General features: G+C 31.2%; 1 pseudogene; it reads right to left on the bottom strand.

Moving 5' to 3' along the window:
• Positions 1-5,295: 5,295 nt before the first annotated feature.
• Positions 5,296-6,321, bottom strand: LOC143220673 (histone-lysine N-methyltransferase SETMAR pseudogene; annotated as a pseudogene).
• Positions 6,322-25,457: the final 19,136 nt, after the last annotated feature.

The following is a 25,457-nucleotide window of genomic DNA, read 5'->3' as shown; positions in this document are numbered from 1 at the left end:
TCATATTTTTACATATAGAATTGCTATCTATCCAATTATACCATCAATTACCAAGCATCTTGTATTTATTGCAATATTCTACTATATCTATTCCATTCTAATAATCCAGTAAATTTGGTTTAATATTTTATTTTAATATTTAAATCATTTCTATTATTGTTGCTGCTCTAATACATTAATCCAATTTATTTTAATATTTATCCTATTCATAGTATCTTATTATATCTATTTTAATATACTCATATATCTATTTAATATATCCAAATACTGTTTTACATCCCAATATATATCAAACAAGAACAATCTCATCCAAAGATTTAAAAAAGAAGAATCTTAATCTGGAAGATGTAGAAAAATCTTTTAAAAAAATTAAAACAGATTTTTCAGCAATCTAAAAAAAAATCTTGAAAACCTAAAACGATGTAAAAGATCTAAAGACAGAAAATCGCGAAAACTTTAATCAATCTCATTCAAAAATCTTACTTTGGAACATGCGAAAAAGTCTTTCGAAGAATTAACAAGAATTTCTTCGAAATTTAAAAAAATGTTCCAAGTTTAAGAAAAGGAGAAAATCGTGGAAATGTTAATCAATCTCATTCAAAAATCTTACTTTGGAACATGTGAAAAAGTCTTACGAAGAATTAAAAAGAATTTCTTCGAAATCTAAAAAAATGTTATAAGTCTACGGAAAGGAGAAAATTGTGGAAATGTTAATCAATCTCATTCAAAAATCTTACTTTGCAACACGTGATAAAGTCTTTCGAAGAATTAAAAAGAATTTCTTCGAAACCTAAAAAACTGTTGCAAGTTTAAGAAAAGGAGAAAATCGTGGAAATGTTAATCAACTTATCTGTCGGTAGAATCGCATTTCAATCAATCCAACCGGTGAATTCTCTTTTTCCAGGAACGAATCACGCTCCTCCAGCAGAGCGAATTAAAATATCAGTTTCTCTGTAAAAGCAGTCGACCCGTCCGCCTGTCTACCTTTCTCTCAGCTCGAGGAACAAGGGAACCAAAGCTCCGCTCGTACCAGCCTCCAGGGGTGTAACCACGAACCCTTCTCAGATTCCTCAGCAGCCACAGGTAGAAAATTCGTGGCACGATGAAACGGTTTCACGCGGACCAAGACGCAAACAAACGACTTCGGATGGAATTCTCGTGAACGGCTCAGCTTAGAGGAGGGATCCGTTGCTAACAAGGGCTCGCTTATTATTTCAAGTGCCACTATACAAGTTCGTGGACAGATCGAATGGCAATTTAGCCCGGGGACAAGAAACGATTGTGTCTCTGATCGGAGACAATCGTGAGAAATGTTTTCATTTCAAGTGTCATCGATGGCCAAAATCTTTTTGTCGATCGATCATTTTTCTTAAATCGTATCGTTTCTAACTACTTTTACGAAATTATTTAAATTTCTCATATGAATCGTTTATAAACCTTTTTTTCAATCGACTACTTTTGTAAAATAACACTATTTCCAAGTATTTGTAAATTATTTTTTATCATTTATCAAGCAAAGTGATTAATTTCAGTTTTTGAATTTTAATTTGATTTTTAATTTTGATTCAAAACATTTGATCGATACTTCTCATGTAGAAACATTTTTTTTGGAATAATTAAAATAAATTAATTTGACAAATGCGTGAGTTATATGTGTTGCGCAAAGTACGAAGAAAATATTTTATAAATGATATTGCAACGAATATTCATTTACATAATAGTGGAAAATATTTTTTAAAAATTACGTCATATATCGAGAGAATTGATAAAAAAGACACTTGGCATGCTTTATTTCGTGACACCTGTATTGATTTTCTTGATGATCGAATTTTGATTACACTTGAAAAATTGATCGCTGAAATCGCAAACCGCGAGATGTTAAATTTGATATCACTTAAGATAATAAATTTTGAAAAGTCATTACTTCCAAAAATATAGATAACATTCTGACATATAACTTTATAACAAATTTACCAAGATAACCTTATCGCTCATTGAACCAAAATCAAGAGTAATTACATGCATATTAAACGTATCAATCTCGCGGTTAATTTCAGAAAGTTTGCAGCAAGATCCAAACAAAAATATCTTTCTTAATTTTTCTATCTCATCTGAAGAGATAGAAGAATATATTAAGAATGCTACAAACTTTATAGACAAAATTAATTTTTATTATTTTAAAGTCAAAGGTAAAGGAATAAAATTCAATGAATTTAATTATATTATGGTCTGAAGTTTCTATTTTTATTCGATATTAAGTTGATCAAAAAATTAGAATTTTTTAATCGTTACATTTTTTGAACATTTTCTTTTAAATTTAACGATGATTGTGTAAAAATCGTAATTTTATCAATGATTCCTTTCGATTAAATCTTATAAATCACTCTTATTCTTCACCTCTGTCTAAAATTTACTACGTCCAGTAAATGGACGTTGCCTGTTCTTTTCCCTCAGCCATAATTTATCCTATAAATACTCTATCGATACTACTGTCTAATAAAAACTGGAGTCCATTTATCCATCCGAATTTACGACTACTTTCTTCGCGAATCGATTACTCCGCGATCTAACATCTGATAAACGAAGGCGGTGATAAAAGTAAATATATTGCGCGACGTTTCACTACTGCAACTGTATATCACGCAAAACGAATTATGAATCACCAACTACCATTGACATCGAAAGAACTTGGCTAACTATCTTCGCATTATCTTTTCGTATTCTTATATTTCTTCCAAACTTATAATATAAGTCATAAAAACGCCTAACTTTACGTCAGCAACCCTGAATAATCGTGTTAACGATTATTCGAACATAAAAGTGGCTATAACTCAAGAACAAGTTTAAATGGGACACGCGTTTATACGAATCTTTCTCAATATTTTCTATAGGCCACATCGTAAAAATAGCCTCCATGTGCTATGGAATACTCTGAATAACGTGCATCGTTCGTTATTTCAAGACGATTTATTATTTTATTAAAAGATGTATAATTGAATTATGTTAGTTAGGTAATACGTTATCAACATGGAAAATTCACTCAGCACTGAAATATGCAGCACATTCTATGAGATTAACTGTAGGTAAATTAATTGATAAATATATAAAAGAAATTAAAAATATAAAATTAAAAATGTATAAAAGAAGTTAGACAATTTAGACTTTAATATTTGGTTTATTATCTTTGATTATTATATTATATATTAGATTTATTGATTGTACGAATACATAATAAATTTGACAAATGTCGCGATTAATGTAATATTTTTATACATTCCAACAAAGAATAATAAACAGTAACAAAATATATAAATTTGTCTCGCACAATCTCTTGCTCTCTCGCTCATTTTATCTTTACACGACGAAGAACTGTTTGTTAGTAAACTAACTTTTGTTATAAAGACTTGTTTGTTACTAATTAACTAGCTAACTAACATTCACATCTTTTAAAACCAAATTCACAATAATCTCAATCCAAGAGTCATAAAAGTTGCACAGTCGCAATATCTGTCGGATTTTCTTTTGTTTTTGTTTATTTAGAAATGGTACGAGCAAAGGAGACCAAACATTGCAATATTCTTCGTCGTATATTTGCAATAAATATTCGTTACATTCAATAAAAATACTTATGGTATCCTCATCCCCTCGATATAATTTATTTGCAAAGAAATATTTCGAAAATATCTTACGACATGAAAATCTTTATTTTATTTATACGATTATCCTTTGTTTTTGTTTATTTAGAAATGATATGAACAAAGTAGAATAAAACATAATGTACAGAAAGCACTGTAACATTCTTCATCGTGTACTTGCAATAAATATTCGTTACAGTCAATAAAAATACTTATGGTATCCTCATGCCCTCGATATAATTTATTTGCAAAGAAATATTTCTGGAATATCTTATGACACGAAAGTCCTTATTTTATTTGTAGGATTTTCCTTTGTTTTCGTTTATTTAGAAATGGTACGAGCAAAGGAGACCAAACATTGCAATATTCTTCGTCGTATATTTGCAATAAATATTCGTTACATTCAATAAAAATACTTATGGTATCCTCAGCTCCTTGATATAATTTATTTGCAAAGAAATATTTCGAAAATATCTTACGACATGAAAATCTTTATTTTATTTGTACGATTATCCTTTGTTTTTGTTTATTTAGAAATGGTATGAATAAAGTAGAATAAAACATAATGCATAAAAAGCACTGTAATATTGTTCGTCGTGTATTTGCAATAAATATTCGTTACATTCAATAAAAATACTTATGGTATCCTCATCCCCTCGATATAATTTATTTGCAAAGAAATATTTCGAAAATATCTTACGACATGAAAATCTTTATTTTATTTGTACGATTATCCTTTGTTTTTGTTTATTTAGAAATGGTATGAACAAAGTAGAATAAAACATAATGCATAGAAAGCACTGTAATATTCTTCGTCGTGTATTTGCAATAAATATTCGTTACATTCAATAAAAATACTTATAGTATCCTCATCCCCTCGAGATAATTTATTTGCAAAGAAATATTTCGAAAATATCTTACGACATGAAAATCTTTATTTTATTTATACGATTATCCTTTGTTTTCGTTTATTTAGAAATGGTATGAATAAAGTAGAATAAAACATAATGCATAGAAAGCACTGTAATATTCTTCGTCATGTACTTGCAATAAATATTCGTTACATTCAATAAAAATACTTGTAGTGAATTAGACCCATATCCTCATCCCCGATATAATTTGTTTGCAAAGAAATATTTCGAAAATATCTTACGACACGAAAGTCGTTATTTTGCCCCTTTATCTAACAAATTAACGTCGATTGGGATGAGGGTCATCAGCCTTTAAGGATACTAGACCTCCGCAGCGAGAGATTGACCACGATGGTCAACCCTGTCACGAAAAAATTATCACCACGGCTTCCCCTGTTCTCTAAAATTTTCATTAATTAACGTTTCTCCGAGGATATCTCTAAAACTGACATAAGAGATATTGTTGGAACAGTAGTATAATCGCGACATCTATTGATGAGTTACATTTTTTTGAATTCTTCCTTTAAGCCAAGGCGAAAGAAAAACCCGGCCTTGGTTTCTTACAATATACACATCATAGATCACGCCACAGATTCTATGACAACAAATCACCAAAGATATGACTCACTCTCCTTTCGGCTATCTAACAGAGCGAACGTGTAATTTGTATATATTGGGTTGTCCGGAAAGTTCGTGCCGATTTTTCGGAAAATTAAAACGCAGCTCATTTAAATATTGGTATACATTTATTAAGTTATATAGGTACCATTCTGTTCCACAACCTTTCTCCATCTTTCATGCAGCTTGAGAATTCCGTCCTTACAGAACCTCTCAGGTTTTTCGGCAAAAAAATTGTCCAAATGGGTTTTTATCTCGACCAAAGAGTTGAAATTTTGTCCATTAAGGGAATTTTGTAATGATCGGAAAAGGTGGAAATCCAAAGGCGCAAGGTCTGGCGAATACGGTGGATGGGGTAAAACATCCCAACCAAACTCCAACAATTTTTGCCGGGTTCTCAAAGACACATGAGGTCGCGCATTGTCCTGATGAAACACGACGCCCTTCCGATTCGCAATTTCTGGACGTTTTTGTTCAATTGATGTCTTCAATTTATCTAATTGAGAGCAATACTTTGCCGAATCTGTTGTTTCATTATTTGGTAAAAGCTCGTAATATAGGATTCCTTTCCAGTTCCACCAGATACAGAGCATTACCTTCTTCGAATGAAGACCGGCTTTTGTGGTGACTAAAGGTGGTTCATCACGCTTTCTCCAGGACCTTTTACGCTGAACATTTTTATAAATTATCCATTTTTCATCCCCCGTCACTAATTGCTTCAGAAATGGCGTGTCCTCGTTGCGCTTGTAAAGCAAGTCGCAAATGGAGACGCGGTCCAACAGATTTTTCTTCGTTAAATCGTGCGGAACCCATACATCAAGACGGTTTACATAGCCAAGCTTCGCAGTATGATCGTGGATAGTTGATTTTGATTTATTTAGCATTCCTGCTAATTGACGTAATGTTGAGCATGGGCTATTCTCGATTTCTGTTCTAATCGTATCTTCGTCTGTGGTGGACGGCCTACCTGGGCGTTCTTGATCTTCAAGGTCGAAATTTCCAGCTTTAAACCGAGCAAACCACTTCCGCACGGTTCTTTCGGCTACAGCATCCTCGCCATAAACAGTGCATATCTTATTTGCCGCTTGTGTGGCATTTTTGCCCTTTCGGAAAAAGAAAAGCATTAAATGCCTATAATGCACTTTATTTACCACCATATTCTAAGGCGTACAAAACTGATAAAAATTAACGAATCGTAACCAAACTTTTTTCCAAATATGGCTGAAGTTATCTCTTTTAGAATATGTACACGTGTCATTTGTTTTCAATAATTTTGATATATTCAGGCAGGTCTCGCACGCTACGTACCGAAAATCGGCACGAACTTTCCGGACAACCCAATATTTAATTGTGAATCGAAATACAAGTAACCTTTCAATAACACGGTAGATAGATTCTTAGAAAATCCCGTGTTGCGTGAAACCGTGTTATACGAGTTCTAGAGCCAGTACAAAAAAGGGGTTACGTTCCGAAACCTTAACCCATTTGCATCATAAGCGTATATATGCGCTCAATTTTCCTGATCACGATCATCGGAACGCATATACACGCGGCTGCGTTCTGTATTGAATCCAAGTATTTAACACTAGGTTTACAGACGCTTTTTGTATCGTGTTTTTATAGATGTGTATCTGTCTAATCGAGAGGTAAAGGAAATCACGTATTTCCTTAAAAAAAAAAGATTCATTTAAAAACAATTACAATACTATCAGTTTTAACCAGTTAGCTGTGGCGTCCACTTTTGATTGCGCGTATCTGTATGTGTCGCGAAAAATTTGTCATATTTTTTATTTGTTCGTTTTATTCCAACCTAGCCTTGAAATATTCGAAACATCTTGAAATTTGTGAATGTATTTTGTTTTTCACGATAATTACAATTTAAATAGCCAATGGTTACTACTTCTTACGCATCACTCCATGACGAGTTTACTCGTCAATCACAGTTAACTGGTTAATAGAGAGAGACGACTCTCAATCGCCATTTAATCAGATTCTAAAAATCGATATTAATCGATGTATCAAATTTAAAATTACCCACCGATGCGTGGAATGTCGAGATAAAATAATTCCATGTCTTTATTTTCATAGGATTTCTTATTTACCGTTTTCAAAATATCGTTAACTTTATGGATCTTCGAATTACTATTTTTCTGTAACGAAAAAATCGCCGAGTGCAAAGGGTTAACCAAATGTGTTATTATTGTATAATTGCAGCAACCTATCCGTAAATCTAGTGTTAATCAATAAAAAGCACACTCTCTAACAGTATAATATCACAGAGACGAGCACCGATACATTTTCCAATGGTCATACCATCAACTTCGTCAAAACAAGCTTAACTGCGTTGCGTTGTTTGTTTACAAGAAAGAAAAGAAAGGAAACTATTTAGTGTGAAAATTGTGAAGTGCATATATGCATCCTACATTTCAAATATTATCACACTGAACAAAATTTCTAACAAATAATACTGAAAAATGATTTTCTTTTTTTTACTTCTATACAATTTCACACCTAAATATAAAATTGAAAATTATAAAATATGAATATTATCACACTGAACAAAATTTCTAACAAATAATACTGAAAAATGATTTTCTTCTTTTTACTTCTATACAATTTCACACCTAAATATAAAATAAAAATTTTTCAGTGATATGGGCCTCTTTTTCAGATTTCTATAGGATGCAAATGGGTTAATATCGTTTCGGTTGAACGACATCACTTTTGGAACCTTTTTCTTTATTTAGATTTCTACACTAGTTTTAATACATTTGATAATTCGTTTATACATTTTCGTATAAAGCCACTATAGTTCGTTATTTTAATACTAGATTTACGGACGCTTTTGAATACCTATCTTTATGGAGACCTGTCAGATTTACGGGTAAAGAAAACTACGTATTTTCTGGAAAAATAAGACAATGAGTTTAATTTAAAAACAATTACGATATTAGCAAATTTAATATAAGTTCATTAAATCTATTAACCCTTTACACTCGAATGGTGACTGTCGGTTATTTTTAAAGACCTATATTAATTAACATATCAAATTTAAGATAATATAATAATATGCGAAATATCGAAATCAAATAATTCTACGTGTTAATTATTACACGGTTCTTTATTTACCACACAAAAAATATTCTTAGTTTTATACCAGAAAATCTGTAAATTTCTACTCTTCTGTAACTAAAAAATCGCCAAGTCCTGTAAATCTAGTGTTAAGGTAATTTGGTTTTAAAATATGTTAAACAAAGATTGTATTATCTAGTGCTGTAGAAGTACAAAGGTACTGTACAAAGGTTTTCGTAATTCTTTTATCGCGTTAAAGCGAAATCGTGTTACAGGTTACAGTGTTATACGAAGGTTTCAGCGATTTATTCTATGGTGTTAGAGCGAAACCGTGTTATAAGATGCCGTGTTATAGGAGGGCTGTCTGTATATTCAATTCCGATACATCAAGTTTGTTTCTTGCTTCCATCTAAATAATTCCAATAGATATTTCAGTGGCTGGAGTTACCAATCCACCCTATACGTAGCGTATCTACTAGTGCATACTAAGTACCATGTCACTAAGTACCATGTCATTCATCTCATCAATATCATCCCGTCAGCCCATGCATATAACTTGTCATTCGCAGACAGTTTGACAGGTATATGCCCATCTAGATATTTCTTTCGCCTTATCTACGATCGCGCTCGACCAACCAGACGAATCAGAAAAGAATAAGCACGAGATGAACGAGCTGTCTTATCAGACAGGAAAAGGAAGCAGCGAGACACAAGAACTCAGGTGAACGATGTTATTAACACGTTAACGGATGCATGATAACGAGTCACTTAGATCATGTGGCGATCGTCAGCATCGGGGTTGATGCGTGTGAAAATCGCGAGGCAAAAATGTCAACCGCGTTTTCATGGTTTTTATAGAAGTCAGAGGAGAAACTCGAATAAATCTCGAGTTATCATAGCAGGTTTTAGAATTAACACTAAACCTACCACGGTCGAAATGACCGGTAAATAGGAAAAAGGTAGAAGAAAAAGTTGAAGAACACGAGACATCGCGAAAATGAGTATTTGTATATTGGAAGAAAATTCGCGAAGACGAGAGATTAAGATAATAAAGTTGAACGCGAAATTTTTAATAAAAATAAGTAGTATCGGTGCTATAGTATCGGTTAATAAGTTAAGTTTTCAGATTTAAAATAATAGTACCCGAGCTTAAGTTTTCATATTTTAAATAATAGCATCGGTGCTTAAGTTTTTACATTTAAAATAATAGTATCGTGGCTTAAGTTTTCATATTTTAAATAATAGCATCGGTCCTTAAGTCTTCAGATTTAAAATATAGTATCGGTGCTTAAGTTTTCAGATTTAAAATAATAGTATTCATACTTAAGTTTTCATATTTAAAATAATAGTATCCATGCTTAAGTTTTTTACATTTAAAATAATAGTATCGGTGCTTAAGTTTTCAGATTTAAAATAATAGTATCGGTGCTTAAGTTTTCAGATTTAAAATAATAGTATTTATGCTTAAGTTTTCATATTTAAAATAATAGTATCGGTGCTTAAGTTTTCAGATTTAAAATAATAGTATTTATACTTAAGTTTTCATATTTAAAATAATAGTATCGGTGCTTAAGTTTTCAGATTTAAAATAATAGTATTTATACTTAAGTTTTCAGATTTAAAATAATAGTATTTATACTTAAGTTTTCATATTTAAAATATAGCATCGGTGCATACATTTCCAGATTTAAAATAATAGTATCGGCGCTTAAGTTTCCAGATTTAGAATAATAGTATCGATACTTAAGTTTTTTACATTTAAAATAATAGTATCGGTCTTTACGTTTTCAGATTTAAAATAATAGTATTTATACTTAAGTTTTCATATTTAAAATAATAGTATCGGTGCTTAAGTTTTCAGATTTAAAATAATAGTATCGGTGCTTAAGTTTTCAGATTTAAAAAAATAGTATTTATACTTAAATTTTCGTATTTAAAATAATAGTATCCATGCTTAAGTTTCCAGATTTAAAATAATAGTATCGGTGCTCAAATTTTCAGATTAAAAATAAGTTTCTACATTTTGTAATGTAAAGTTAATTTGGCAAGTAACCGATTTATCTATGCATCCTTTATTCCGTTGAGTATTTAAGAAATATCGAATGCCTTGTATTTTGTAATTTTCGTGAATTTAAAAAATGTCGAGTATCTCGTGTCAGTCGTTTGCGAATATTATGAAAAATATTCAATACCTAGTATCGGCGATATTTGAATATCTAAAAGATGTTGAATATCTCGTGTCAGGAATTTTCGAATATTTTAAAAAATATTCAATATCTGATATCGCTAATTTTCGAATGTTGAATATCTCGTATCAGTGATTTTTAAATGTTTAAAAATGCTGAATATATCGTATCAGGGATTTTCGAATATTTAAAAAATGTCGAGTATCTTAGGTGAATGATTTACGAATATTTAAGAAATGTTGAATATTTCATATCAGTGATTTTGAAATATTTGAAAAACGTTGGGTAACTTAAATCGGTGATTTTCGACCTCTCTGCATACATAAACTAATTACTGACATTTTCAAGCATACCAAAAATGCAGTATATATTTTGTGCTGATAGCGAGAAAAGGTAGGTATAATTTTGATTTACTCTAGGTAGCTGTTATTGTATTATATGTCATTATCTTCTTATTTGACTATCCACAGGAAGGAGATCGATATCCTCGACTAAATAGTTAGGTATGGCACGTTTTAAAAATTCTTGCAGCGCACCTAAAAATTATTACGGTGCACTAGTGTCTGCAGGCACATTGGCTGAAAATCACTGTCTCATTAACTTAAAATAAACGCACTGAAAATTGGAGATCATTGACTTTGATATATCAAACTCTATCATTGCACAAAAGCTCATTTAAATACAGGTGCGCACCGCTTGGGGGACTTTTCTTAGTGGCTAGTCTGAAAGTTGTTGGAATTATGATTACAGTGACGATAGAGATCTAGTTTGCAATTTTTAATGTATTATTACGTCTATCCTAATTTATATAATTTTATTACAATTTTTATCTAAGAATCTAAAATGCGGAGTTAGAATTTATGCAATTTGAAATATTTGAAAGTTGTTCGAGCACTTTCTCTTTTTCTTTTCTAAATAGAACTATACTATTATTTTTAATAATAAATTGGTTCCTTGAATTATTCTGTAAATTAGTGATATAATAAAATCTCATTGAAGAAACAAGAGAAAACTTGAAAATTAATGGAATACTAAATACACAATAAAATATTATTTAATTATATTAAATAAAGGAGGCTAGAAAAAATACAAAAATCTAATATAATGTCATTTAGATTATGAGTAATTAGCTAAAATTACTTTTCCTAGTAGGATAAAGAAAAATACCAAGTGCCTATATAAACAATATTTAAAAGCATAAAAAGATAAAGAATTACAATGATACAATGATACATTCCTGGGTGAAGAATTACATAGAGAAATTAGATATTATCGAAGACATAAAAATACTTAAAGAGATTTCTACAGAATAATTAAAAAAGAAGAAACATTAGTATCCAAAATTAACGAAAACATTTTTATGTCTTTAAATGTAAAATAAAAATAAGACATAAAATAGTTTCCTCGTTTAATAATGTACGTATACAATTATATTTGTTAATACACGTATGTCAAAAGTAAAGATATAAAAATATTTTTCTCGTTTAACACTGAAAACGTAAACATTCTTTTTTAAACATTCCAAATGTTGTAATTAATATTCTAATTTTTTTCTATCTATATATAAAACTATATAAGTATGTATGTAACATTTTTCAATTATCGTAATTCACACCGTAATATTTTTCCATCTGTGTATATAAAATCAACATAATTTCTCATTAGTAAATATCTATGGCAGTAGTAAAAATGGCAAATAGAAAATTAACGGGTAACCAATATCCGTCTAAATTTTTCCTCAAACAGTCATTCGTCGCATCAAAAACTCATTAATCCTTAACGACTAGGAATTTATTCGTGGTTCATCGCTCAAACAAAATTATCGCGGCCGTCACTCGAACGTCACCCCCTCCCGGCTCCGTACCCTAAAAGACCACTTACGCTCGAGCAAGTACGACAGCCCGCGTAAATGGTGACTCTTTAATCAAACCAAGAATAGTGGCCCGATCCCCGTAGCGCCTATACGCGGAATCCAATTACGCGGACGAAATTTACCGCCGAAAATGTAACTGTCTCAAAGTAGCCCGTTTGATTATCCAATTAACCAGCCCCGAGTATATAACCGCGTGAACACGGGACACCAGATATCCGTCCAAAAATACGACGCAGGCGGGGCCGTACATCGTTCCATTACGAATCCTCCTATTTGTTTTTCCCGCCGGTTCCCCTATACGAGTGCCTATCGTCTCGGGGAACGGTGAACGAGCAAAGGGAGCAAAGTAACATGACACCCTTTAATCTTTCTCATTACGTTATTACAGAATCCCTTTGCAGCGCGATTACCTCTCCGAAAGGTTGACTGGATGAGAAGAGGCAAGCGCGCCACACGGTTTCACTCTGATGAGAATTCGCGCATGCGGGGTACGGGGATAGCTAGACCGTATGTTAGGGAGAAGTGGAGGGGAGAACGCGAAGCTCCTTGGCCCGCGGTGACAGCGTTAATTCGAACATCGTGTGTGCCACGGGCCACAGAGCGAAAGCAAAATAGGCCCTGACACGTTTCGAATCGCGTTGGCCTGTACGCGGCCTACGAAACGGAAATTTGCAGACACGTGCATGCATCCGGAACGATATCGTGGAAGACGATCGCGGTATCCTTCGCTGGCTGACAGAGAATGCGTTCGTGTTCCATGGAAACGCGAATAAGAAGAGGTTTGTGCGGCGATGGTAGGACGCCTATCGCGATATCGACGGCACGGAGTCTGCGCAGTGAGCCAGATGGAGAAGATATCAGAGGTTAGGAGTAAGTAAAGGGTACGGAGTGATGCTTCGTGTGTTTCAGACGCTTGATTGTTGTTTCAGCGTACGTCATGGTTGGGATAGGTCGGTGAGTTTGGTCGTGGTTTTGTTTTCCAAGGAACTCCGTAGGCGCTTCGCTTATAGTAGTTGGAAATAGCGGTTTGTAATCTCGAGTGGTTTGTGATATATAACGTTCGATTTGTTTGCAACTGCCCTTGCGATTTGTAGATTAGAAGGTTGAACAAAAGCGTGTATTTTGTAAAGAGAATATATGACATCGATAATGCTAAAATTGTAACTGTAAATTTTCCAAATTCGAATACCTTATCGTTTCACTGGTATTATTAAGAAAATCTGTAACTGGAAAAATTTAAATGGTATTTTTTCTTGTCTTTGGAAAATTTCATCAATTTTCTTGCTTCTTGCTTGATTTTTCGTATCTATTTCTCCGAATATTTTATTCAAATTCATCGATAAATGTAATTTTATTATTATAAAGTGAATTTTTATTTTCGTTTTAACATATTCTTCTGTCAGAATTTAAAAAGCAATATCGATCAAATTTTGTTATGGTAGTTACTGATAAATTGCTAAATACGCTAATTATAAATGGAGAAATTTAAGGAATAATATTTATGCTTAGAGTAAAAGAAATTATTATACATTAGCTTTTGAATATTGTCTTACTCTTTGTGTCACATTTTGTTAAACGATTTATGAAGATATTGTATATACAATATATTTAATACTGTTAAATTACTCGATCAAAATTTGATTAAAATTGAAATCTTTGAATTTAAGAGCAACAGTCTTGTCAGAACTTTCCCACGAGGACAGAGATTGATTATGGATTCCCTTAACCGTTTATTATTCAACATTTTACGTTTTGATAAATCAAACGATGACTACAATGTCACATGGCCTTAAAATAAAACTAAACGTTCATGATCCACAAAAAAGGAATGTTCTTATAGAAAACTAAAAATTATGTGCGTGAAATATAATTTTGCATACAACTCATTGAATTTAACAGAACTATATTAAAAAAATAAAAATCGATTAGTATTATTTAATAATTGCTATTATTTAAAATTAAATAAAATGCAGAGGAAAACACTAAAATTCAATCTCTAATCCACACCTAAATACAAGATACACGATGAAAATAGATAAATTAATATAATCAAATTTCTATCCGAATGAAAGTCAATATTAACTTTACCGAAAGTGATTGAAAAAATAAAATATATATCTGGTACTATTATTTTACTTGCTTCAATAATACTAAATTAACTTTCTCCTCTTTTATAATTAAATAAACACCAAAGATTAACAAGTTCCAATATCCTTTCGAAAGAAAGAAAGGAAAACGGTTTTGAAAATATAGTAAAGTTTTAATAAAGAAAATAATATTTGCAAAAATAAAATTAAAAAAAAAATCATATTTAATAAAATAATATTATAAAATTAAAATTCAAAATAAAAATAATATAAAATAATATTTCTCTAAAAAAACCTGGACATATTCTCTGCTAGAATACAGGGAACATGTTATCTCCCTCGAATACCATTAAAACGAATATTACCAAAGAAACGAATAAAAAGCTAGAAGAAAGTGTAAATTCAATTGAAGAGACGAAAAAGATAAAGAAGAAGGAAAAGCTGAAACGCGATTAACCCTTTGCATTCGATGATTTCTTCGTTACAGAAAAAAAGTAATTCGAAAATCTTCCACCATAAAGTTAACGATACTTTTAAAACGGCAAATAAGAAATCCTATGAAAATTAATAGATGGAATTATTTTGTCTCGACATTCCACGCATCGGTGAGTAATTTAAAATTTGATATATCAATTAATATCGATTAAATGGCGACTGAGAGTCGGCTCTCGAGTATAAAAGGTTAAAATTCATAGTGATTCGAAATTTTACAGAGTAGCCAACGCGACAGTCCGACGCCATTCTGAAAGAAAAATGCCAAGTATCCGGTTCCGATACCTTCAATCGCCTCGTTTACGGATATCTCGGTGCTCCGCTGAAGATAGCCAATGTCGTAAGACATATCGTGCAAGATCTATAAATACCGTGAAACTATCTATGGAATTCGAACGATTTTCCACGGAGTCCTATGTATAGGGACACGTGTGGAGGAAATATGAAAATATTCCACGAAGCAACGAAGAGGCCCCCGGACACACATGCATCTGTTCAGTTTCCTTTAGTGGCTAACGACCCCTTGGTTGCCCGAGCCTGGCGGAGTGCAGTTTCCAAGGATGCAAATAGAGGATGCAGTCTCTTCTGCCCTCGCGCCGCTCGGCAAAAATACATCAGTGTGCACGTGCACCACTTCCAGATACCGTAAATCGATTCCCACGACCACCGAAACTTAACGAATGCTCTTCTTTCGTCGTTGCATCCCACATGTGCGGACATCCTTATTGGATCTTGCACCTTCTTGCTCTTTCTTTCTCCTTTCCCGTGGCGCCCTCTTTGTCTCTGTCTCACTCTATCTATCTCTTTCTCTCTTTCTATCTATCTCTATCTCTCTCCGTCTCTTTCGTCCGACTGATGCCGCGTCGACAGGAGCTGAAAGGCACTTCGAAAATATCTAGCGATATATTAGATCGACGTGGGGCTTGTATATAGCAGGGGCGAGCAAGAAGCAGATAAAGAACAGCTGTGCGCCGGTGTCGTGAGGAAATTAGATAAAAAGATAGGAAGTTTTTTTTATTTCCTCACGAGACTACCACTTGCCGACGTTTCAGCTACTAGATGTCGTTCGAGGAGCGTCACAAATCTGTGTACGCCTGGGAGAGACGACAGGGACAGGCTTTTTGTGCACGGGCTGTCTTTAAATTTCGATGTGGCTGTGCGTGTGATCTCCTCTGCATGCAAGTAGTCGAGCCAGCGAGTTCGTGTTTCTTCAAAAGAGAGTCGAGTGTCGGTGGTAAACATGAAATGTTTATGGACTTAATGTATGTCAAAATATGTAAATGGAGTATGTAACATGTGACGATATAATGAATGGACATATGCAAAAATATATCGATATGTGTACGGTATATGTGAGACGTGTAATAAGTATATTGGAAATATATTATAATAGTGTTGTCTTTATTACTTCGATACTGATTTTTAATTTAAATATTTATAAAGCGTAGATAGGCTTTTCTGACATTTATATGGAAAATATATTTCTGTTGTATCTATAAATAATCGAAACTCCCGTCTTCTTTGCAATACCGTTTTTTTTTTTAATTCTTTCCCTGATCATTTTTGTTATTTTCACTGAATTTTGATTAAAGTTATCTAATAATTGGTAATTGCAGCCGATAAATAGTATATAAGTTTATGAAATAAACGTAACAAATGTATATGAAATATATAATAAACTTTTATATCACGCACACAAACACACACACACATCTAAATATATATATGAAATACATAAAATAAATAAATATTCCTAAGATAAAACAAATCTCTATTCCAATTCTACTATATTACAAATTTTCTATGAAGATATGCATTTGCATAAATTAACACATAAAGTCTATCTGAATACAAATATTTTATATTGTTTTATATGCCATAATGATATTGAGTAACCTATATACATTCTCTTCAATAATTTCTTATAAAGATAATTTTAGAAATTTTTGAAAAATTGAAAATTAGATGAAACATGATTCGTTGCATATTTTAATAATTTCGAATATTGTGAAACCGAATCTAAATTATAATAATTATAATAATGTATAGCAATACTCTAATTAGATATTAGTAACGATATATTTTTTTTCTATTAATACAATTAAGTGATGTAATTATAAGCAATATCTACCATTATTAACTGTCCGTTTATTGAACAAAACTTTTTAATAATATATACGTTTCTACTTCCACCAAACAGACAATAATGCTATCTTTGAATAATCCCAGCTTAAGCCATACCTAAGCCATGCTTAAGCCAAACATAACACAAATATAACTCAAACTATGGCATTTCTAAAAATATGTGAAGATTGTTAATCCTAATCCTGATTGAGAGTGATATTCTTTCTCTTCTGAATATTCAAAAATAAGTCTTCCTTCATCTCTCGTGATTCATTCAAAGTGGATTATAGTTAGTTTAAAAATACGTTTCAAAAATAGGAAATTTATGTATGAAATTTCTTTTAACTGATCGAAGAAAAACCTAAACATTACACATATACTATATACATATAATATTCATTAACTATTTTTGTTATATTTAAACATAAGAAAACTGAATTGTAAGATTTTCATAATTCTTCCTTTAATACATTTATTTACTATATCTAATATTTTTATAATATACTCAATACAATTGTTCATATCAATAGTATGTATAAATATCAATTACATATTACATTGGAACTTATTTTTCTATCTACAAATAGTAACAAAAGAAATTTAAGCAAACAAATTGTACGATATATCTGATTAATAATTAAATATTACTTATTGAAAGACAGAGAAAACATACAGAAAATTCGTGTGATCCACGATAAGCAGAATGGTTCTAAAAAAAAAATGATCTCCTAAAGTCAGATAAAAAAAGATTTTATACCACAATAAATTAATTAATTTATGATTCCCTTTGACATTTTCAATTTATGATGTCATTATTTCTATTTTCGTTTAACATTTCAAATAATAAATTTTAGACATACGTTTTCAGTACCATAATAATATGACACTTTTATTTCATTTTATCTCCTTTATTCACTCCCTTATAGATACTATATTCTTTAAAGATATCTTATAAAAAAAAAACAGAATACTTCTTGGTTTTTTTTATATAGAAAATTGGACACAACTTTAACGTGTTTCAGGGTAACGAAAAATTGTATAAAACGAAATCATAAATTGTGTCATTTAATGTGATGCCACTGTAATATACTTCAGAGATTTCAGAATAAAATTACTTCTTTATATAAAATCATGCAATTATTTGGACAGTAATTGAAGTACTTTGTTGTTTCTTAAGAAAAATATGAAGATGTAACGTTATCTGAAAAGGTTTAAGCTGTAAGATATCTTTTAATATCATGTAAGAACTAACATAGAAGTTAAACATCCATATACTTACCTATAATACTTCATTAATTTTATTTTATTATATTATGCTTTTATTTTTTTATATATTTATATTGTATTATTCTAATTTATTCATTCTTATATTATGAAAATAATATATAGTCCTTACTTATTAACATAATAATATTGCAATACAGAAAGTAAAAAGTCTCTTTCTAACAACTATATGTTTCTAAATTTCAGATTAAAGAGAAGAACTTTACAGAATTATAATCATTTTCTCTTATAAACGAACCAGAGGTCACAGACGATTATGTTTCATTTTCTAATATTCCTTTTTTAGATTAACTCAAAATATTTCTTTAGTTTTAGTAAACTACATTTATAATTCATTTTCAATTATAAAATATTTCAATATTTCAACGTTTAAATGAAAAACTAATATTTTCGCACTAAACATAATTATAGCAAGTTTAACAACATATTTTTCAGAATCAACTTAAACAATACTTCAATAATTTTAAGCAACAGTTTATTCGATAAGAATTTTTTAATAATATTTCAAAAAACCCAATTAACCGGCAAAAAAAAACTATTAATCTCGGATTTTATAATTTACCTTGCTTTTATAATATTTTATAAATACTTGAATACAAAATAAATTAATATAGAAATAATATAATAACATTAACAAATCCTCAGAAACGATATAATTTAAAAAAATGAGGTATTACATGCAATTGATAACTTTCTACTAAAACAAAGAAACAATTTTTCTAACTACACGTGCCATTAATTTTATTTACACTCAGTCTTATATAAACGATCGGAAAAATTATCAAAAAATATCGCGATCGTAGGAAAAGTTATCAGTGAATAAATTATCATCCGGTACCATTATCATCACCCAATACCATTGATAATGGGAAGACAGTGGAACCCCTATTATCAGGCACACATTATTCGAGTGCTCCTATTATCCGCATGTTCTGTTATCTGAATATTTTACTATCTGAACATTTTTCCTTCCGTGACCTTGAATTACGTATTTCGTTCCAGAATGGAAATGCTTCACGCTTCTCTAACTGTATAATACTCAACACAAATCTGATAAAATAAATGTTGATACACCACACTCGACGTATTATTTGCAAATATAAAAATGAGCACACACGGTTAAAAAAATTGTTTATAATAGGTGCTGTTGGAAAAATTTATCGGTAACGTTAAATGGAACATTAAATATTGATCTTCTTCGATGACTCACGAATCGTGAAACGCGGTTTCATAAAATTCAGTAAAATGTTTACATAGCGATACTAAATACAAACAGATAAAATAAAAAAAGAGTCACGAACATTCAATGTTTTTTTCACCTGAATTTTGACTTGAATTTCAGCAAAAAAGATTGTAAAAAAGAAACAGAATACAGGAGCATGAAAAAATCAAACAAATTTACACGTATAAAATTTTTAAATATTTCTTTGAATATTATATTCCATAAAATTAGCGGGAAATAATTAAGTAAAAAACACTGTATTTATTGCGAAATATATTAAATTACGTAAATTACTCTTTATGTTATGAAATATCGATAAATTATAACGTTGAAAATTTTATATAATTTAATCGTTTTAAGATATAAATTTAAATCTAGTAAATAGGCATTTTTTAGTCCAAGCTTATAAATGGCAAATACTGTTATCTACACACACAAATAGATGATAAAACCACTAACATCGAGAATATAAGGAACTTTTTTCTGTCTATCGAATATTACTTAAAAATATTTCGTCGCGAAATAAAAAAATCTATTGACCGAAAAGCCATTTACTTCAATAGACATTCCTTCTTATTGATTCAAATAATGAGTATTCGATTACGTTCCTCCTACAATGAGTTCTTGTATTGTCGATAAGATATAAAACACAGTAGTGAGAAAATGAATTAATAAATGGATATTACGAAGGGGCCTTGAAAGAGAAAAGATCATTATTTCATCAAGAAATATCAAAATATAATGAATTACCACTTAAATATGAAAAATTATAAAACGTATAATACAAAAAGATATAAAGCATTTTTTAATACGTAAGTAATGCTATAAAAATAAACATGAGCTTCAAAAATAATAATCTAAAACCGTATTTAAAATTACTATTGTACTACGTTTAATTACTTGCATTCTAAAATTCACATTTAAAACAATAAAAATAAAAATAGAAAATAAGAAACAATATTTATATCCGAATATAATTTCATTATCTTTCGATACTTTTTTTTAATATTCTTTTTATTATTACTATTATTAAATATATTTTTGAAAGCTTTCAAAATCGTAATATTAAGAACGTTAAAAATTCGAATAAAAATTGGATATACGTGTAGCAAAAAGTTCTTATTAAATCGGCTTGACAGTCAGCTATTTGCAGTATTGCTCACGTATTAAATATATCGCTTTCAAGCCTTAAATTCATCTTTTCAGCATCTCTCAGGCACTCGGTATTCCTCGCATATTTAAGAAACACCTCGTATAAAACAGCCCACCGCAAAAAACGTGAAGAACGATCACGGCGTCGACGAGGTATCGTCTGACGCTTCTTTTTGGAACGTAGAAATCAAGAATCGCAGCAGGTGACTCACCGTACATATAGGAAGCAAAAGACCAACAACGTAGAGCATCTCACTGGTTACCGTTGACGTGTGGAACGGGTAATATAACGACTCGTCATTGCAGAAGAATCCACGTTTGTACGGTTTACCAAACAGGAAAAACGACAGGACTGACATGCTTACTGGAATCATAAAACGATTAAATTTTAATCATCGCTTGTTCTCTATATAATATAACAGATATTCTCGTATGGAAATACATAGATACGTATTCGTTATACATAAAAGTTATGAATTTGTTTTAATAACCAAAAAACTCTTTATATCGCTATTTTGACGTACTTTTTTCATGCACTTTTACTTGTTACTTCTTGTATGGAAATACATATTCATTATACATAAAAGTTAAGAATTAGTTTTAATAACCACAGAACTCTTTATATCGCTATTTTGACGTACGTTTTTCATGCACTTTCACTTGTTACTTCTTGTATGGAAATACATATTCGTTACACATAAAAGTTAAGAATTAGTATTAATAACAAAAAAACTCTTTATATCGCTATTTTGACGTACGTTTTTCATGCACTTTTACTTGTTACTTCTTGTATGGAAATACATATTCGTTACACATAAAAGTTAAGAATTAGTTTTAATAACCACAAAACTCTTTATATCGCTATTTTGACGTACTTTTTTCATGCACTTTTACTTGTTACTTCTTGTATGGAAATACATATTCGTTATACATAAAAGTTAAGAATTAGTATTAATAACCACAAAGTTCTTTATGTCGCTATTTTCACGTACTTTTACTTGTTACTTGTTTTAGGGTTAAGTCGCGTATAAACAAACTGCGCGTTAGACCACTGCGCATCCTGCGCAAGAGTACGTTAAATTGCACAAGAATGCGCAGACGTTTCGTTCGTGTAATATAGTTAACCCATGATAGAAGAATTATGTAACACTTGACCAACCTAAATACCCGAAGCGTACGGTTTCCTTATGTTCCGATATTTATCGAGAAATACCACGCTGCTATGCATGGCTATATATATCGCACGACACGGTCCGGCTTGAATTCTATTTTACATACCCGCAGAAGGTTTATTAATACAGTTAGCGAAAGAAATATAGCGAGATAGTTAAATCAATGAAGTGTCAAAGTTTACATATCGAGGTTAGTTTGGTTAAGTGTAGGTCAGGACTCAACGAGCAAATTGATGGGAACTTAAGAAAATAGATGTCCAAACCATTTAGAACAACATTAACTTTAATCGTGTCATGGAAAGATCTAAAATCTAGTTTAATAATTTAATTTAATTTAATTTAAGCTAATTTAAAACGAATAAAATATATTTACATGTATATATGTATGTATGTTTAATACAGTCATCGTTATAATGATCACTGATGACTGATGCAAAACTTTATGTTTAAAAACTACTTATTGGTCATCGTCGTGTAGTAAAATAAAGATGTTAATATCATATAATACGTCATTACTTATATCGCGAAATTACGAACGTGTACGCGTCAACTCTGTATTCTCTCATCTGAATCATCTTTATATCTGTACGATCTATTAGCACCTAACATCCAAAACTACCTGTTCCACTATTATGCAACCAATTTCGAGAATACTATAGTTACACCGTGTCTCATAGCATTAAGAAAACAACCATATCGCATTTCATAAGCAGGCTGTTATAAAACGCATATAACATCCAGCTACTGTTTCACCATTTATTTCTATTAGATATATTTACGTTTAATCTCACGTTTGTAAATAACATTTATTATTGCCATTTTTATATCAGCGCTTTATCATCTAAGTTATGAGAAACAGATAACATGTTACCAAATCTATTCGAATATATTATAATTCTACGATATAGTATAATTCTAATAATTGAAATAATAAATGATATAATTTATTTCTTCCTGCTACCATACACTCTGCATTTTAATTTTTATATCTTCATCTTTCTCTTGTTTTTTTTTTCTTTATATTTTATCGTTATAATTGTATCTCTTAACATAGATATATATACAAGATAAGTATTGCTATTATTTTTATTGCCATTATTCTTATTATTACTATTATTAAATTAATTTAACACGAACTATTATAGTAATAATCGTGCCTTTTTCAGTTTAAGAAAATGTGAACAAACTTATCGATTGAAACGTGATCACGTATGCGTGAGGAGAATGGAGATTTATAGCGCTCGTTGCGAACGGCGATACATCGTCCTTGACAGAAACGAGACATCATCGTATTATGAGATGACAATCCGTGTAATGATAACTAAATTTGTTGCTCGTGCGCGTCTAACCGCCATATTGCGTGATTCAAAATATGTATGCTACTTGTGTGGCAATTCTTGCGTTAGTACCTGCTTCTTGTGTACTTTTTAAATAAGAAACAAACACGAGGGTAACGGTAAGCTATTAATCAAAAGTTTGTTGTTTAATTAGCTGAATACTATGATTCATGAGTGACGTTGAGGTATACAGGTGTAATTACGGTTTAATACGATACTTCGTCAATTTAACGGAGTTATATATTAGATCATTATTTACGCCACGACTTTTGATTCATATTCAAATGGGAATCTATCATTTTGCGATAGTATAATGTGACATTATAAGGAAGCTGATCAAATATTGAAATGAAATTAATTTCTCTTTTAATACAAAATATCTGATATCGAATTGTAATTTAAGAAAGTAAAAATTGTAAAACCAGTTGTATAACAATGATTTGTACCTTCTAATGATTATTTGAACAAATAATAAAGTGGAAATTGTTATTCTTTTAATAAATACGACTAAAATTGTCATTAATTTATTTGTGATAGTTTCAGTACTTTATACTTAATTATTTTGCTTCTATTTAATTTCTCTTTTAATACAAAATATCTGATATCGAATTGTAATTTAAGAAAGTAAAAATTGTAAAACCAGTTGTATAACAATGATTTGTACCTTCTAATGATTATTTGAACAAATAATAAACTAGAAATTGTTATTGGTATAATTGTTATTCTTTTAATAAATACGATTAAAATTGCCATTAATTTATTTGCAATTGTTTCAGTATTTTATACTTAATTATTTTGCTTCTATGCAATAGTACTGTACATATTTTATAGGACATTTTAAATTAATCTTCTACCTTCGACAAGTGTTTGAGATATTTCATAATTCCCTTTCATTATCTGAGACTTTCTTGCGTCTCTTTTCAAAATTCAATGTGAAATTTCCCAAGTCTACATTCTAAATGCTCTTGTATTCAACAATCTACAATTCTATTAGGTTATTACCTACATAATTACCAAGAATCTACAGTAAAAAAGGCGCATACAAAATACGTAATACATATTACCTAACCTAATAACTCCTACACCGTTCCCATTTAAGAACGCTATATTCAGTCATTATAAGTCGCATTAAAAGACACACCCTTGTTTACAACGTACAACTTTATCAAGTTCACTTACTCGCCACCGCTGCGAAATTCACAACCCGAAGAATTACCATTTTCGTAACTCGCTGATCGTCAATATGCCTCGATTGCATCACTTTTTAACTAGACATCGCGCGAGATTACCGGTTGAGCTGATTTCCTTCTTTTTTCGCACGGAGCGATTTTACGGCAAATCAACGATTAGCCGGGACTACGATAATTCGAAAATTGAACGTTAATCCCCCCATCAGTCGCGTAATCCTTTATCGTAACGAGTTTCCATAATTTTCGATAACCACCGGTCGATAAGCTACCGAGGTTTCGTGCGTGCGCGTTATCTGTCGCGTCGATCTAGTTCGCGATGGCAACGTCGCGAAAGGGGGAGGAAAAATCAGGAATAAACCACCAGGGAAATTATGGCGTGGCCGGCGGAACGCCGACGTGGTTATCCTTCGCTGTTTACTCGATGAAAATCGTCAGATGCCTCGCCTCCACTACCTGGAAATCGCTCGACCGAGTCAGCTATTAAGATAATTGTCAGGCTTGCTTTTAAGTAAAACGAGGCAATACGGTGAGCAGGTTGTAACAACTGCAACGACTTGCACGGGATCACACGTGGTCATTATTTATGTAGCTGGCTACGTCGAAGCCGAGCGGCGTTGCATATATTTTACGGACTGGTTGAAGTTTCATGATCATTCGCCGGTAATTGTGCCTCGAATTTATTGCTGACCACAGGGGGAGCCGGTAATATTTAGAAATATGCGGGATACGTTGTGTTTTCGGAGCTATTGGCATGTTGTCTGGATTCGCTTTCCGAGAAGCGGGACGGTTTTATCGCTTCGTTGAATAGCAGACAAGGGATAAAATTTTGACAGGTAATCGCTGGGAGATTTTCAATCCTTCTCGACGCTCGACTCGCCGTTTTATTCTTGTTTCGCTTTTTCTTCCTTGTTTTTTTCAGTTTTAAATTGTAACACGCATCTACATAACCTATACACGTATACCCGTGTATTCGATTGCAACTTGTCACGAATCTTTCGAATTCTTACGATGAATTTTACGTAATAAGAATTTAATACACGTGTAGATATTAGTAGTTTATTTATATAGTAGTCATTATAATCACCGATGCAAAGCTTTTAGA

Source organism: Lasioglossum baleicum, unplaced genomic scaffold (assembly GCF_051020765.1).
Source record: "Lasioglossum baleicum unplaced genomic scaffold, iyLasBale1 scaffold1427, whole genome shotgun sequence".
NCBI classification, from domain to species: Eukaryota; Metazoa; Arthropoda; class Insecta; order Hymenoptera; family Halictidae; genus Lasioglossum; species Lasioglossum baleicum.
The sequence above is the reverse complement of the archived record's forward strand: the minus strand, read 5'-3'. Positions and strand labels throughout refer to the sequence as shown.